The 17,193-nt window shown below is 45.4% G+C and overlaps 1 protein-coding gene across 7 annotated transcripts in view; it reads right to left on the reverse strand.

Moving 5' to 3' along the window:
* Positions 1 to 330: 330 nt before the first annotated feature.
* STN1 (STN1 subunit of CST complex) overlaps positions 331 to 17,193 on the reverse strand; it is a 54,294-nt gene continuing 37,431 nt past the window's right edge. For 5 of the 7 annotated variants that reach the window (XR_008510605.2, XR_008510607.2, XM_063727735.1 and 2 more), the window contains exon 11: positions 331 to 7,311. The gene's annotated coding sequence lies outside the window, so the exon portion shown is untranslated. Of the gene's footprint in view, positions 7,312 to 15,065; positions 15,200 to 17,193 lie in introns of all 7 variants that reach the window. The other 2 variants (XR_008510608.2, XR_008510606.2) reach the window with 1 other exon arrangement.

The raw sequence follows: 17,193 nt of genomic DNA on the forward strand, positions 1-17,193 counted from the left end.
TGCATGCCTTGTGGATTGATACTGCAGGAAATGGACCTGGCTTTGTCCAGTTCTGATGAGTAGGGCTCCAGAAGAAATACAGGGAGCCTCAGGAACACAGAGCAGAGGCCCCATCCTAGGCCGAGGGCAGGAAAGACTCCCAGTAGACACTGACCAGCAGCATGAAGGATGAGCATGCTGCCCCTCTCCTCTTGTTGGATGTTAAGGGTGGGCTGAAAGTCCCAACTCTCTAATCCTGCCTTGGTCTTTCCAGTGACCAGCCCCCATCCTGAAGCTACCCAGAGTTACTAGCCACCTGTCAACTCATTTGCATACAAAAGGACACATCACTTTGAAGATACCAAATATTTTAGGAGTTTTATGTCAAGAACAGAGGACTAAGGCCAAATATATTTCACAATATCACAAATGTTATATTCACACAACAGAACACTATATACCCATGACAAAGACAAAACTACTGCCTCATGCAACACACTGGATGAAGCTCACAGACACAATATTGTACCAAAAATAAAAGACACACTCAAAGGGTACATACTGTGTGATTCCACTTATATAAAGTTCAAGTCAGACAAAATTAATTGATGGTGCTAGAGGTCAGGACAGTGGTTGCCTCTGAGAGGTATGAGCTGGGAGGGGCACAGAGACTGCGGGGTGCTGGAAACGGTCTCCACCTTGATCTGGGTGGCGGTTTTGAGCTGGGCACTAGAGTTGTGTATTCAATGTATGGATGTGATACCTCAATAAAAAAGAAAAGAATGAATGAAATAAAACTAAACAAATCAGCAATCACCTCTTAGATTCTGGTGAGTAAAAACAATGCAAGTTGCAGAAAGATATGGACAGTATACCGTTTATATAAATGTTAAACATAAAGAACAATACTATACATAATATACATATTTTAGGGATACATACATTTGTGGTAAAAGTATTAAGATGGACAGGAAAAGCTGGCATGGTGGTGAGCACCTGTAATTCCAGCTACTCAGCATTGCTTGAGTTCTGGAATTTGAGACCAGCCTGGGCAGTATAGTGAGATCCTGTTTCAAAAAATGAAATAAAATAGGCTGGGCACAGTGGGTCATGCCTGTAATCCTAGCACTTTGGGAGGCCAAGGCAGGTGGATCATGAGGTCAGGAGTTCGAGACCATCCTGGCCAACATGGTGAAACCCCGTCTCTACTAAAAATACAAAAATTACCTGGGCATGGTGGCATGCACCTGTAACACATACTGGACTAATCAGACACCCTCCTTGGGACTTTTCTAACTGGTGCTGTGGGAAGAGAACCTCTTTCCTCTCAGAGCTGTGAAGCTATGAGCCCAGAGCTGACCCCAGCCATCTCTCTGACAACACAGAGGATAATGTTCACAGTGAGAGAGGATACAGCCAAATCTCAGAGGCAGGAAGAGAGAGAAACAAGTGCATCTTCCCAGCATTTGGATTCCTAGGGCCAATTGACCCTAAACCAGTGCCACTCTATCCCTCCCCACGGTTTCATTAGGTATTCTCTCTTATACCTTACCACCTTGGCATAAGCTGGAGTAAGATCTTTATCATTTATAACCAAAGACTACTACAGATGTTTAACTCCAGGGCAGAAGGTTGGAATGGGAGTGAGGATGTGAAGCAGGAGATTCACTTTTCAGATAGTATGTTTTTCAGTTCTAGGATTTGCACATAGTTATTTTTTACAGTTTCCTGATCTCTTCTAAATTTCCCATCTCTTTACCCAGTATATGCATCTTTTCCAAAGACTCTTTAACACATTTATCAAAGGTATTTTAAAGCCCTTCTCTGCCAGTTCTGACATCTGAGTTGTCTGTGAGTCTGTTTCTATTGACTAGTATATCTCTTGATTATGGGTCCCATTTCTCTCTTTCTTCACATATCTAATAATTTTTATATAGTGAACATTTAAATGGTATGTTGTAGAGACTGGAGTCTGTTATCTTCCTCTGGGATTCTAATATACACTAAAGTTCAAGAATGGCTGCCCTTAGGGGAAAGTCATACAAGTGTGGATCTTCCTTCTTTCAAGGAATAAGTCCCCTTCCTTTAGTCTGGTCGTTGTCCAGTGGCATCAAACAGCTTTTTATTTTCACCTTGTCCAGAGTTTGTAATTATGATCTGTAGGAGGGGTTAGCCTTCTACAAATCACTCTACTCTGTTAGACCAAAATTTGGATATTCACATTTTAGTTCAAATACTATATTAAATATGGTTTGATGTTGTTTACATTGTCATTTAAAAATAAATTTAAAATGCTTTTAGTTGCACTGGGCATGGTGGCACACATCTGTAGTCCCTGGCTACTTGGGAGGTTGGGGTAGGAGGATTGCTTGAGCCCCAGAGTTCAAGGCTATAGTGTGCTATGTTAGTGCTTGTGAATAGCCGCTGCATTCCAGCCTGGGCAACACAGCAAGACACATATATTTAATTGCTATATGAATAAAATGTTTGTGAAATCCTGGAAGCACCTTACAGTTTTATGAGATACAGCTTGAAAATCTCTAGTTTAAACCATATGATTGACCATTATGGGTATGGATTAGCGTCAACCAGGCATAGGAGTATCTCTATGGCAACTGTCGCCATAGCATCAGGCCTATGACAGAGGTGAAAAATGGGCTTGTGAAGAGTGAAGAGGAATACAGGGTAATATCTTCCTGGTCCCCATTCCAGGAAATCCAAGAGACTTGCTTTGCACCTTAAAAGAGGAAATCTACAGATGGTGATTAGGTAAAAATGAGCTTTTTGCTAAAAGCAGCCACATTTCCAGCATTCCAACCTATTTTCAGAAGGAGACTCCTCTTAGCTCCTATGGGCTGATTCATATCCACTCGGTTCATCAATCTGTACCTGTTAACCTGCTCACATGCCCCAAAGTGCAGAGGGTCCCTGCTCCGCAACGAGAAGCAGGGACTCCCACTCAGGAGGGAACTGGCCTCAAGTTTCCCAGTATTTCCACTCTCTCAGACCTATGGACTGGAGAGAAAGTTCATCTAAATAAATCATTGCAGCCTCTCCTTTCTCTCCTCCCCATTCCTAGTTGGACCCACTAGTGTTTTATTTACCAGGGAGCAGATCTGGACAAGCTTCTCCAACGTTTTGTTTGTTTGTTTGTTTTTTGAGACAGGGTCTTCCTCTTTCACCTAGGCTGGAGTGCCGTGGTACGATCTTGACGCACTGTAGCCTCGGCTTCCTGGGCTCAAGTGATTATCCTGCCTCAGTCTCCTGAGTAGCTGGGACCACAGGCATGCACCACTACACACAGCTAATTTTTTTTCTTTTAGAAATGGGGTCTCACTATGTTGTCCAGGCTGGTCTTGAACTTCTGGGATCAAGCAATCCTTCTGTCTTGGCCTCCCAAAGTACTGGGATTCCAGGCATAAGCCACAGTGCCTGGCCCTTCTCCAACTTTAATGTGCTCACAAGTCCCTTGGGGGTCTTGTTAAAATATAAATCCTGATTTAGTAGGTGTCATGGGCCAAACTGTGTCTACCCCTCATTTTTTTTTTTTTTTTTTTCTGAGACAGGATCTGGCTCTGTTGCCAGTGGCAGGATCTCGGCTCACTGAAACCTCCACCTCCTGGGCTCAAGCAATTCTGCCACCTCAGCCTCCTGAGTAGCTGGGACCATAGATGCACGCCACCACGCCCAGTTAATTTTTTGTATTTTTGTAAAGATGGGGTTTTGCCATGTTGCCCAGGCTGGTCTTGACCTCCTGAGCTCAAGCGATCTGCCCACCTTGGCCTCCCAAAGTGCTGGGATTTCAGACATGAGCCACCGTGCCTGGTCATACCCCTCAAAATTCATATGTTGAAATCATAATCCCCCACCTCATAATGTGACTGTATTTGGAGACAGGGTCTTTAAAGAGGTAATTAAGGTTAAATGAGGTCATAAGAGTGGGTCCTAATCCAATAGGACTGGTGTGCTCATAAGAATAGAAGATGAGGCTGGGTGTGGTGGCTCACGGCTGTAATCCCAGCACTTTGGGAGGCCGAGGCGGGTGGATCACCTGAGGTCAGGAGTTCAAGACCAGCCTGGCCAACATGATGAAACCCTGTCTCTAATAAAAGTACAAAAATTAGCCGGGTGTGCTGGCGGGCGCCTGTAATCCCAGCTACTCAGGAGGCTGAGGCAGGAGAATCGCTTGAACCCAGGAGGCAGAGGTTGCAGTGAGCTGAGATCGTGCCACTGCACTTCAGCCTGAGTGACAAGAGCGAGACTCCGTCTCAAAAAAAAAAAAAAAAAAAAAAGGAGGATAGATACAGAGGGAAGACCATGTGAAGACATAGGGAGAAGGTGAGAAGGTAGCCATCTACAAGCCCAGGAGAGAGGCCTCAGAAGAAGAAACAAACCCTGCTGACACCTTGATCTTGGACTTCTGGCCTCCAGAACTGTGAGAAAATACCTTTCTGTTGTGTAAGCCGCCCAGTGTGTGATACTTAGTTATGGCAGCCCTAGCAAACTCATACATGTGTGGGAAGGCACTGAGCTTTCTGCATTTCTAACAAGCTCCTGGATGCTGCTGATGCTGCTGATTCGAGGACCACACTTTGAGTAGCATGGACCTAGAGAATCTGATTCCTTTTTATTTTATGACATTGTCAGCAGCTTCCTAAGTCATTAGCAGGTGGGGAGGAGGACACTTTTTCTCAAACTCTGCCTTCCTAAAGATAGCTAAGGTAATTGTTCTCTACATTTTTATTCGTGGCACTTTTGAAATTTTACAAATAGAGTGGCACCTTTCAGGTTCTGTAAGTGAATGCAGTGGGCTGGATATACCCACAGGGCATGGCAGGCATAGTAGGCAAATTGGGGCACTCATGCTGTATCAACAGTGGGCAGTTGCCACTCTGTCCCCATGCTAGAATGTGAGCTTAATGTGGTCATATTTTCCAAAACTTCAAGAGCCAGAAATTTGAATTTTTACATTAAATCTCTAGATTTTAAAACTTTCAAATGTTGGCACCTCCATCTGCTTATTTTTGAAATAATGTGAAGCAAAGGAGCTCTCTGAGGTGGTGCTGGACATGTTCAGTATCTTGATCTCTGCCTTGTTTTAGGTGTATACACATGTAAAAATTCATCATCCAGGTATAGCGTAAGCAAAAATTCATCAAACTGTATCATTAAAATTTGTACAACTTACCACTTGTAAGTTATGCCACAATAAAAAAGAAAAAAAACCTGCATGGGAATGATACACGTGACAATTACTACCTCTAGGGGCAGAGGCAGGAAAGGAACAGGGTTGGCCTTATGTGTATTTCTAACATGTTTCTTCAAAGAGATAGAGGGCTGAAGCATATAGGGGGATTTCTTTCTTTCTTTCCATTTTTTTTTTTTTTTTTTTGAGACAGGGTCTTGCTCTGTTGCACAGGCTGGAGTGCAGTGGCACAGTCATAGCTCACTACAGCCTTGATCTCCCAGGCTCAAGTGATCCTCCCACTTCAGCCTCCCAAGTAGCTGGGACTACAGGACCATGCCACCACGCCTGGCTAATTTTTAAAATTTTTAGTAGAGATGAGATATCACTATGTGGCCCAGGCTGGTCTTGAACTCCTGGGCTCCAGCAATCCTCCTGCTTTGGCCTCCCAAAGTGCTGGGATTACAGGTGTGAGCCACCTCGCCCAGTCAGGGGAAAATATTAACAGCTGTTTCATCTCAGTGATACTAGGTATCTGCTTTATTATTTTCTGTGTGTTTGAAATATTTCATAATTAAAATCAACTATTTTTTAATATTAAAAAAAAAAGCCTGGAAAGACCAACACTGTATGAACCAAATAAAAATCCTCGGAGGCTACTGCACCATTCTCTTGGTCTCCCTGTGGGACTGCACAGTTGTTTATGTAGGAATGCTTACTGCCCTGACCCAGGGCTCCCGCGTCTTCAGTAAATACCTGCTTCCTCTTTGTCACGGGTGTGATGTGATGTCACCCCACCCACTCAGCCCAGCGCCCTCATATGCCATTCATCACCAGAAGTGTGTCCTCGGTGCAGCCTCAACTGTGGCAAAAATAACATTTATATATCAGCCCAAATTTGTAGACACTCTGTATTGGGTTCATAGTTTAAAGCTACCAGAGAACAGACTTCTCTGATCCTGAAAGCAATTAAAGCCTAGTGGTTGAACTCACTAGGTAGAAGCCTGGGTTTTCCAGTTTACTAAATATATGCCCCTGGGAAAGTTAGTTTCTCAGCTTCTATTTCTTCACCTGTAAACTGGGAATGACGATAGTATCTACCCAGTTGGGCTTATGGGTAGATTTAAATTTGCTGAGTTATTGGTGCATAACTGTTCATTAGTTATTATTAAGTAATTAATACTGGGTTGATTTTACTTTAACTATCTTTCTTATATCATAGATTGTCTGAGGCCATGCCAGTATGAAATCAACAGCTGGCCACCAAGTCTCAAAGGGAAGATATTTTCAGCTGGGTGTGGTGGCTCATGCCTATAATCCCAGCACTTTGGGAGGCTGAGGTGGGCAGATCACTTGAGGTCAGGAGTTTGAGACCAGCCTGGCCAACATGGTGAAACCCCATTTCTACAAAAACTAGCTGGACATGGTGGTGTGCTCCTGTAGTCCTAGCTACTCAGGAGGGTGAGGCAGGAGAATCGCTTGAACCCAGGAGCCAGGAGGTGGAGGTTGCAGTGAGCCGAGATCATGCCACTGCACTCCAGCCAGCCTGGGGGATGCACAGCAAGACTCAAACAGAAAAAAAGGAAGATATTTTCAACTCTGCTTCAAGTGGCAAATGTAATTAAACATTGTCAAGTGCAGGGGCAGTAAAAACTTCTTTCTGCCTTCAAGGAATGGACCTGTTTCTGTCCTTCATGAAAAACCCTAAACGGCCAAAGCAACCTTAACAGAAAACAGAATTGCAGAATCTCCAGGTTGGTTCTTTTCCTCTGGCCTCAAACCTGAGGGGTAGGGCGTTGGCCTCTCCCCTTGGACAGCAGTGTTGCCAGGACAGCCTCCCTGCTGACATACCCGCCTGGGCTGCTTTTTGGGGCTTGTTGCTCAAGGTAATCCTCCAGGAACAGCACCCTGCTGGCAGCTTAGCAACCCCAAAAGGGCTTTCGCAATGACTAATAAAGCCATAAAGGATGAACACAGATCCAAGAAAATTCATTCCCTGAAGGAATATGATTTTGACTACTTTTCACTTGGTGCTTCTTTGTCTTTTAAGCCACATGCATTCAGTTTCTGTCTGAAATTCCAGTTCTCCCACGTTGCAGTCTCCGGAGGCCATTTTCTCTGGTAAACCCGTGAAACACTCTCAGAGCCTGGAAAGGGGTAGAAGAGCCAATTACTCATGAAAGCCCATTTTCTCTGTGGGTTTTCCCTCACATTTCAGGAGATGTATTCCTTTAGCATTTCTGCTATCACCAGTTCAGACCCCCAGAAATCTCCTGAGTCCCCTTTTCCCCTCCCATTAATTTAAAAATCCTGTAGCCGTTACTGTGGTCTGCCTTGCAGAACCTGGCAGTTCACCTGGCCTTTTCCACTCTCCCCCAAATTGGTTACCTACCTGTTGGTTCTCTTACACTAATATCCCTCGCCACTGTCCGGTTCAGGCCCTCCCCACCCCTCCCTGGATGACGGCAGCAGATGTGTCTCTCTGGTCTACCCGCCCCTGACTTCGCCCTCAAGCAGTGCTCCTCCACTCTGCTGCTAAAATACTTTCTAAAATACAAACCTGATGCCCCCTCTCAGCTGAAAATCCTTTAATGCTGACCTCCCCCGACCCGTTTCCAGACGAAATGTTCCCAGTCCTGCTAGAGCTTCTGCATTGTCAAGAATAGCCAAATACCTGGATTTTTATGTGAATTCCCCAATCCTTTTTTATTTGTAAAATTATTACATTTTACATTTAAAAAAATTATAAAACATTGCAACAAGTCTCTCACCCATTCCTGCTCCCCGAGTCCCTATTTGAAGAGGCCATCACTGTGGCCGGGTTCTTCTGCAGTGCTGTCTTACACACACACACCCTACAAACATACACATATACAAGCACACACTGCCTTTTTTTGCATATAGACGGTAGCCAATTTTTAAACGTTGGTATAAAGTTTTAAAACCCTGAGGGTCAAACAAAAACACTTTTGTTCCCCTGAGGGTCAAACAAAACACAGGCATGTGCCTTATGATCCACTGGGTTATAGATCACACAGGCATGTGTCTTTTGATCCACTTGACTGACAGTTCCCTGAAGACAGGAAACTTTGTCCTGGCATCCTCTTTGGTACCTGGGACGATGCCTTGCACACAATTGGCACTCAATAAGCACATTGCCTGTCCATGGAAACTTTTCTTAAGCACCAGCACTGTGTCTAATGTTGAGTCTACCACAGACTACGGGGTGAACTGTGGCGTGGCCACCCAAGAGGGAACACTCAGGAGAGTTAGTTGTCTGGTTAAGTCTCAAGTCCTGTGGAAACAACCAGAATCTGCCTGCTTCCCATATTTCCTGGTTACCTGGGTCAACAACAAATGGGCAGAAATAGCAGATTACAGTCCCCTTTCTCAGTTCTCAGGCCCACCCTAACGGGGCATCTGCTCGTGCTGAAGGCCTAAGCCGTGGCAGAAGTACCTCCACGCCAGCTGTCATTCCCAGGAGCGGAGCTTCTAGGTCTCGCCCTCCACCAGGACAAGTCAAGCCGGGACAGGACCAAAACCACAGGCGCAGGCAGAGCTTGCTGACTCTTCCTGAGGCACTGGGCTGGGCTGGGCAGGGCAGGGCTGGGCTAGCTGCTGCGATGAGTAAGGTGTTCAAGCTTCTTCATGTTGGGAGAAGACTCATTGCTCAGGTGGTTTTGGAATCTCCTAGAATAGATTCTATTTGCTCACTCTCCTGAGTCCCCTGCTTGCTCCCACACAGCCTGGCAGGAACAGGGCCTGTGTTCACAGGTCGCTCTTCCCCTCTGGCAACAGGTGTCATGGTTGTGGGACAAGATGGCATTTTCATTCATGATGAGGTGGACCCCACTGAGGAATCGCAACAAGATCTTACATATCTCTCCCCCATTCTCAGAGGCAGCGATGTCAAATCCTGTGTCAGCAGTGATGCAGGACAGGTGTTTCCTGTCGCAGCACACTCCCGAGGGAGGGCCATAGGCAATGTCCCTGGAACTGTACAGTGACGTCCTCCCCTTCTCCCTCACTCAAGAGCATTCTGGCAGGGAAGGGCACAGGGAGCACAACCTTAAGGTTCAACTTGAATATTATTCTAATTGTGGTGCAGTATGAATCTTACTACCAAAACGCAGGTGGGTGAGACTTGTCATAGTCCTTTTTTTCTTTTTCTTTTTTTCTTTTTTTGAGACAGAGTCTTGCTCTGTCACCAGGCTGGAGTGCAGCGGCACGATCGCGGCTCACTGCAACCTCCGCCTCCTCGGGTTCAAGTGATTCTCCTGCCTCAGCCTCCCGAGTAGCTGGGACTACAGGCGGGTGCCACCACACCCAGCTAATTTTTGTATTTTTAGTAGAGATGGGGTTTCACCATGTTGGCCAGGATGGACTCGATCTCTTGACCTCGTGATCCGCCCGCCTTGGCCTTCCAAAGTGCTGGGATTACAGGCATGAGCCACCATGCCTGGCCCCTTTTTTTCTTTATTTCAAGTTACCTCAGCCTTGATGCCCTCACCCTCGAGCCTGGCACGAAAATTAGATTTGTGGTAACAGGATGGAGCAGGTTCCCCTTCCCTGGAAATATGTGAAAATCCAGGAGGTTACAGGGTACCTGGAAAACAGGGACAGGCCCACTCTTCTCCTGAGACCAAGACCGCTGTGGAAATCCCTGGGGCTCCAGCCTGCATGCACCTTTAGGGAAGGGCTTGTGGCCGCTTCCTTTCCAAGCTGACATACAGGAATCTTGCTGAAGCCGAGAATCCTAGGCTAAGGCTCTGACCTTCTGAGAGATACCACAAAACCTCTCCACAGAAGTCCTGCCATGGGACTGTCACAGGGAGCACCTTCCCATCCGCGATGCCTGGGGGCCACCAATCTCCAATCCTTCCCCAGGCTTCAGGCTTCCAGAAAACATAAAGCAGATTGTCAGACCAGGCACAGTGGCTCAGGCCTATAATCCCAGCACTTTGGGAGGCTAAGGCAGGCGGATCACCTGAGGTCAGGATTCAAGACCAGCCTGGCCAACATGGCGAAACCCCATCTCTACTAAAAATACAAAAATTAGCCGGGCGTGGTGGCACACGCCTGTAATCCCAGCTACTCAAGAGGCTGAGGCAGGAGAATCACTTGAACCCAGGAGGAGGGGGTTGCAGTGAGCTGAGATAGCGCCATTGCACTTCAGCCTGGGTGACAGAGCGAGACTCTAGTCTCAAAAAAAAACAAAAAAACAAAAAACCAAAAAAAAAAAAACCCAGAGAGTCTGCGCAAACAACTTCTGAATTCAGCCCCCAAGCCAAACTTCCCTGAGGCAAGGCTAGCTTCCAGCTTGGAAAGAAGAAATAAAATACAGGAAAAACAAAACCCACACCAATAGCTCAATATATTATCCTGCCACCTAACTTATATTAGAATAATCATTCACAATTTCAGTACAGTGTAACATTCAGCCCTTGTCACAAATGCCTGTGCCCCACATCAGAGCTCATGCACCCCGCTGCTGCTTTGCTCTAAAGCAGAGCTGAAGAACTGAAGGATATTCTGTCCTCACCCTGCTTTATTTCCTCCAATCACAGATTGTCCTCAGAATAAAAAATAAATGCCTTCCTCCCCAAGGGAGCAATTTCTAGCCAAGAAGATGATCAAAAATGGTGTTGCCCAATGCCCCAATTAACTGTACCAAACCCAGTAAATGATAAAGTGAAGCCTCAGCTTATGATGATAATTAAGCTATGTTGAGTCAATGGCAGCTGCTGTAAGACCACTTCTATTACTAAAACTACCTTCTCCACTTAATTAGCACTTTCTTAAAAACATCCTTAGTTTTTCACATTAATCTGACCGGGGACAGTGTCACTGAACCAGAGCTAAATGGCATCTGGTCTATGAGAGGTCTGAGTCGATAATATGGTCGCTGGTTTTAAAAAGATTGCTGTCCTTTCTTTGCTTGATGACTTATGATATAGAAAAAAGAAAAATAAATAAAACCATCATTGTTGTAATACATTATTATTTTTAATATTTGGGTGGGCATGTGACCAAGCACTTGGAGTGGCAGGTTTGGAATTTTGAATTTTGAGCTCTTCCGGATGTTTATTCCAGCTGTGTATTAACTGGCACCTTGGCAGCTGCGCTCTGGGCTGGTTCTGCAGTAGATACCACTGCTAGAACACATGCCTGGCCGTCTGTAGCCCCTGCTGGAAGCAATGGCTACTGTCCAGGGTAGAACTTTATCTAAAGGCTCCCATGATGAACAGATGCTCAATACTACTTATACTAAAAAAACATAAAAGCAAACAGAAACCAGAAATCATTTTCACCTATCAGATGGACATGGAATAAAAATACTGATAATACAAAGTGTGGGTGAGCTCGTGGGCAAACAGTAGACGCATAAATCATTGATAGGAGTGTACGATGGATCAGTCCTTTTACTGGGTAATTTGTTAGTGCCTACGCAAATTTTAAAATGCTCATGCCCCTTTTCCTGGCAGTTCCATTGCTAGAAATTTACCATACAAACATACTTTAAACATATACTAAGAAAAGAAAAATGTTTCCTGCAGAATTGGTTGCAATAGCAACAAATCAGAAACCAATTAAATGTTTTTTAATAGGGCCCTGGCTAAGTGCATTATGGAATAGCAATATGATGGAATTATGTCACCATTTTAAAAGGTGCTGATTTTGCATGCTAAAGTGAAAAAGAAAAAAAGACTTCCAAAATATAGTATTAATAAAAATGTGAAGTGCATATAAAATGCTGACTTTTTTTTTGGAAGGATACACAAAAATATTGTTAACATGGTTATTTTCCTAACAATATACACATAATCTTAAAAATATACACAGTAAGCCGGGCGCAGTGGCTCACACCTGTAATCCCAGCACTTTGGGAGGTTGAAGTGGGCCGATCACCTGAGGTTGGGAGTTCGAGACCAGCCTGACCAACACAGAGAAACCCCATCTCTACTAAAAAAACAAAATAAGCCAGGCATGGTGGCACATGTCTGAAATCCCAGCTACTTGGGAGGCCGAGGCAGGAGAATTGCTTGAAGCCGGGAGGTGGAGGTTGCGGTGAGGCAAGATCATGCCACTGCACTCCAGCCTGGGCAACAAGAGTAAAACTCTCTCTCTCTCTCTCTCTATATATATATATGTATGTATACATACATCACCTAAATACACACACACACACACATATATACACACATACATATATATATAGATATATATGTATATACACATATATATACACACATACACACAGTATTTGGGAAGTGGTAGACCATTCTTTCCCCTTCTTTGTACTTTTTTGGTATTTTTAAGACTAGCTCTTTAAAGAATGATGCTGTATTTATATAAAAGCTGAAAGATATCTGCGACTGTATTTTCCAACGTGGCCAGGGTAATATTCCCGGACCTATGTGCCCTTCTAGAACCTCGTTACTCCCCATCAAGAGGTGGAGTTTATTCCTCTCCTCTCGAACCTGCATGGGACTGTGATAGCCTCAACGATTAGAAGACCATGGAAGTGGGGCTGTGGCTTCTGGGGCTACAGAAAAAGGGCCATGTGGCTTCCACGTGGCTCTTGCTATTTCTTGGAATGCCCACCCTGGAAACCCAGACACCATGATGTGAGGAATCCCAACCTAGCCCATAATTCTGAGTCTGTTCACAGAGTTGTGCACACATCACCACTATCTAATTCCAGAACATGTCCATTAACCCTAATAGGAGCCCTGTACTACCCAATCCCCACCCTCCCCATGCCTGGCCACACCATCTACTTTTTTTTTTTTTTGGGACAGAGTCTTGCTTTGTCACCCAGGCTGGAGTGCAGTGGCATGATCTCGGCTCACTGCAACCTCTGCCTCCCGGGTTCAAGCAATTCTCCCTGCATCAGCCTCCTGAGTAGCTGGAATTACAGGTGCCCACCAGCACGCCTGGCTAACTTTTGTACTTTTTAGTTGATACAGGGTTTAGCCATGGCCAGGTTGGTCTTGAACTCCTGACCTCAGGTGATCTGCCCACCTTGGCCTCTGAAAGTGCTGGGATTACAGGCGTGAGCCACTGCACCCGGCCTCATCTACTTCTTCTCTGTGTATGTGCCTATTTTCTGGACATTTCATATAAATGGAATCATACAATATGTGGCCTTTTGTGTCTAGCTTCTTGCACTTAATTTCTTCAAGGTTCACCATTCTTTAGCATATATCAGTACTTCATTGAGTAATATCGCATTGTATGGATAGCCCCCCTTTTGTTTATCCATTCATTGGCTGATGGACATTTGGGTTGTTTCTACTTTTTGGTTATTAGGAATAATGCTGCTGTGAACATTTGCTTATAAGTGTTTGTGTGGCCATGTTTTCAATTCTCTTGCGTTGAAGTACTTTTACATCACCTAAATATTAAATGATAAATACATAATAATCAAATGATACTAATAACTGATACACAATTAATTCTTATTAAAGCAAATTCCCTAAGAGCAGAAACCTGTTCCTTCGTGGTTTAATAAAGACCACTGGGTAGACCTGAAGTAATAAAACAGCACTATTTCCAACCCAGATTTTTCACCAATTCACACTGACATTTTCTCAAATCAGTCTGAAAACAGATCGTCTGTTTATTATCTCTATGCAAAAACCCCAGGGCTATGCTGTGGTCTTCAAAATCCCTCTTTATGTTCCAAAATGAAAACTTATCATTTAAATTTGACATATAGGAAAGGACTAGAGCCTTTTCAGGAATTTGGAGTTTGATTAGAATTCTGGGGAACACAGAACCTTTTGCTGTACTGTGATTTACCTATTTAGGTTTATTTAATAAATACAGTAGAGGTTAACAGATGATAGTGCAAGTTCAATAGAAGTAGGGTGATTTAAAAAAATTCTGGATTACAATGAAAACTTACTTATGTGGGAGTTTGAGCTCACATTTACAGCCTCCACCAGCAGAAATCATGCAAATAAGAATCATTGCAGAGTTCTTTGTCCACAGACACCATCTCCCTTCAGGATGGTCCTGCTTTTCCCCCAGCACCTGTGCAGGCATCTCTGGCGAGCCTTATCACAGTCTTTCTGAGTTTGCCTCTATACTTCACATAAATGTAGTAAGAAAACAACGAGACACTTCTTTGGGGCAACTGCTGTAGAGGCCACTAATGAGAAAGTGTAGATGTTTCCATCACGGAAAATTACAAGTTTACTTGGTTTCAGTCCTTGGCACTAAGTCTTAGGTTCCTTGTCACTGAACAGCCTTCTTTCCACTTGGCTTCTCTCGGCCAGCATCCTGGCACACCATCAGAGGAGAAAATAATGAGAAAGAAGTGTCTTACAGGGATGGGGAGCACTGGTAGCTTACCATATGGGCATAATCATGGCTCTTCAAACATCCTTGACCAGACAGTAGCACTATTTGTCTTCTTGCCTACACAAGCTACATGTGGGGTTCACACCTCCTGAAACATGTGCACACTAAGAGAACTGGAGAATGTTTGCTCAGTTTCCCTCCTTTTCAGGGGAACCCTCTGGCTGGTCTTCAGTACATGAGCAGTGACCCAACTGTGGTTAGCTCCAGAGAGTTTTCTAAGAGTCCCTCATGTTCTTAGAGTTCTGATGTTGCTGTAGAAGACAGAGGCCTACCTCATTCTTGGTTTACTCATGCTTCAGGTTACATGAGTGTGGGGTGGGGAGTGGGAAACAGCTTTATAATTTTTGTAGAAATTATATAAGGAGTCAGGAGTTTGAGACCGCCCAGGCCGAGTCAGGCTTATACACCAGTTGAATTCTTGTCCAGCGCCCAAGAAGAATGAGAATGTACTGACAGTGGAAGAGTGAGCACTTGCTAATTATAAAAATGCCAAAGGATAGCTATGTGGGGTAAAAAGCACCTGAGATCTTACCATGCAGAGGTAACACGTCCATCCCTTTGGTGAGCATTTCTAGTAATCTGTCTGATGTGTATAATTATTCATCCAGCATTTCCCAAATATATTTGTGAACATAGTGTTAGTTTGTGTTCATCCAGGAGCCAATCCTGAGACAGAGACCAGAAAGCAAGAAATGCATTTGGGAGGTCAGCATGTGGTAAAGGGGAGCAGGGAAGTAAGGCAGGGAGGGTGAGGCTGATGGTTATCAGGTTAGCTGCTCCTGTGGGTGGGTGGATGGATGGTGCTCAGTCTCACAGAGGAACTCTGGCAAAGAGTATGGAACGTGTGCCTCAGCAATGCTTACCTGAGGGCGAGGGAGCTGGGGCATTTATACCCAAGGTGCTGTTGGCTGAGGCTGCTCCCTGGGGGTGTGACTTCTGAGCACTTCCAGCCTGCACAGCCTACTAAGACGTGTGAGAAAGCACCCCTGCAACCACTCCCCCTAGGAAAGAGGCAGACACTGGCAGCTGGAAGGCAGCCAGACACATACTTATTGGTCATATTGCTTAGGAGATGCGTCAGGCACTGTTCTAGGTGCTGGGGACATGGAAGGAAACAAAACAGAGAATTCTGCCATCATGGAACATTCTGTCTATTGGGGGAAAATAATAAACAGGGCAAGTAAGAAACCATGGAGCGTGTTAGGCAGTATCAAGTACTGTGAAGAAAAATGAAGTAGGAAAGGGAGTTCTGGGAAGGGGGACAGGAGGTGGGTTACAAACAGCGAAAGAGGAATGAGGGCAGGCCTCACTGAGAAGGTGACACTCAAGTAAAGGCTGGAAAGAGGGCAGAGGGAGGCACTTCACATGGTTACCTGGGAAGAGGAAATAGCAGGAGCACTGGCCCTAAGGCAGGAATATGCCGAGGCATGTGTGCAGCAAGGCCCGTGCGGCTGGGCTGGGAGGGCAGGGCAAGCGGGGCCGTGCTGACCTCTGTGCAGCCTCAGGCTCCTACCTGGGGTAAGACCAAAGGCTGTAAGAGAGTGGGAACGTTAACAGCTGCTGTGCAACAGCTGCTGTGCTGTGAACAGCCCAAGAGGGGCCAGGGCGGAAGCAGGGAGGACTGAGGAGGCCGGGGAGGAGGGTGAAGCAGTTAAGATTCTGGAGATATTTTGAAGGTAGAGCCAAAAGACTTGCAGACAGATTGGATGTGAGGTATGATAGAAAGAAAGAAGCCAATGGATTTGGTTTGAGCAACTGGATGGAGCTGCCTCTTCCTGAATTAGGGACATTTTCCAAAGGAGTGGCGCAGGATTTTCTTCTCAGTCACTTTGCAAGCCAGGGACCTCTGGCTGGTGACGGCCCACCTGGGCCTCGTTTGACCATGCTACCTGCTGCAGGAGACGGCCCACCCACTTCACCCGCCTGGGCCAAGTATGGCTTCCACACTGGTTGAGTTCTTGCCCAGCACCCAAGAAGAATGAGAATGTGCTGACAGTGGAAGAGTGAGCAAAGCTGGGAGTTTTATTGAGTGATGAAACAGTTTTCAACAGAGAGGGGACGTGGGGGTGGTCCCCCTACCCAAAGGCAGGAAAGTCCCCCTAATATGGCTGAGTCTGGGTCTTTTTATGGGCTCAGAATGGGGGAGGGGCAGGCTGTAGGTATTACTGGAAAAGGCAACATTCGATTGGTTAAGGCGTTATTCAGAAAGAACAATTGGGAAAGGGTGGGCAAACAGGAACAGAAGTTCCCACTCTGGGTGGTGGGTTTCATTCAGGACCAGCAATCTGGTCTTTTAGCCTTCAGGCTGTTCTTCGCTTGAACGTGGGGTTTCATTTGGGACCCGCCCCTCTCTGCCTAGGCATTTGGCTGCCTCATGTCACTATCAGGAGCAAGCCTGGGGTCAGGAGTAATTGGGAGCCTGGCTTTGGGCCTATGAAGTTTGAGATGTCCATTAGAGACCTAACTGGAGATGTCAGTAGCAAACTGAATATAGGGGTCTGCAGTTCAGGGAAGAGGCCCATTCTGGGTTTAAATTGAGGTATTGGACAGCATATAGATGGTATAATCCATGTGGCTGCTGGAGACACCCCAGGGAGCAAGCCAGATAGAAAAGAGGTCTGGGACTGAGTCCTCAGGGAGGCAGAGCACTGAACAAAGGA

This window comes from Pongo abelii, chromosome 8 (assembly GCF_028885655.2).
Source record: "Pongo abelii isolate AG06213 chromosome 8, NHGRI_mPonAbe1-v2.0_pri, whole genome shotgun sequence".
Taxonomy (NCBI): Eukaryota; Metazoa; Chordata; class Mammalia; order Primates; family Hominidae; genus Pongo; species Pongo abelii.